Raw genomic sequence first — 964 nt, 5'->3', positions numbered from 1 at the left:
TATATATATATATATATATATATATATATATATATATATATATAATGGGTAGGTGCGAAATTGATACATATTAAATGGTTTTTTCTGCTTTTTCAGTGTTTTTTTTTCAGTTCCAACCCCATAAATGTGTTGGGCATTACGAGGAATTGACACCTGAATCATGTGTTTTGGATGAAAAATGATATTTGAAGTCTTTAAATTTTACAAAGATTTTGGACCGTTGATTTTTTGAACCTTATAAAAACCAACCATGTGTCGAAATAGATCACTTCAAGACCTAATTCCTATAAGATCAAGTATTAGATCACATCTGTACGGTTAGAATTTAGAAATAAAACACACTGAAAAACTCATTTAGCACGTATCATTTTAGCAGGTACCATTTGGCCCCTACCCATTACTCAACCAAACATATTAGGCCTTCTTTTCTCGTTATGCCTTATAGTTTGAAGTGTTTTATGATAGATCTGAACCGTTAGATGTGTTTAGCATTTTAGATTTTGTAAGAATTGACTCTTGGATTATGTTTTTTGACAAAAAAATATATTTTTATGAGCCAAAAAAATTGATGTCTTCATAACCATTGATTTTGCATAATCAAAAAACCTAATTCTGGTGATCCAAAAGCTAGTTTCCACTCCACAAAACCTATAAATCATATTTATGGTGTTAAATATGAGAAAAAATGCCAAAAACCATGATTTTTGAAGGGGCCTAATGGGGCACAACGAGTCCATACATATAGGCCTTTATGCCTTTACCTGCAAGTGCCTCTATTTTTTTTAGTTGTTTTTCATGAAACCAACTTTACATATGTATTCTACATATTTCACATAGTGGGATTCGATACTTGAATCATCATATTATGACACGATAGGATTTTATAAAGCTTCATAAATTATTACAATGTGCAGTATTTTCTCGGGTCATAAAATTGTGTTTTTCATCCAAAAAACATGATCCG

Source organism: Nuphar pumila, chromosome 12 (assembly GCF_984573655.1).
Source record: "Nuphar pumila chromosome 12, dmNupPumi1.hap1.1, whole genome shotgun sequence".
In the NCBI taxonomy this organism is placed as follows: domain Eukaryota; kingdom Viridiplantae; phylum Streptophyta; class Magnoliopsida; order Nymphaeales; family Nymphaeaceae; genus Nuphar; species Nuphar pumila.
The sequence above is the reverse complement of the archived record's forward strand: the minus strand, read 5'-3'. Positions refer to the sequence as shown.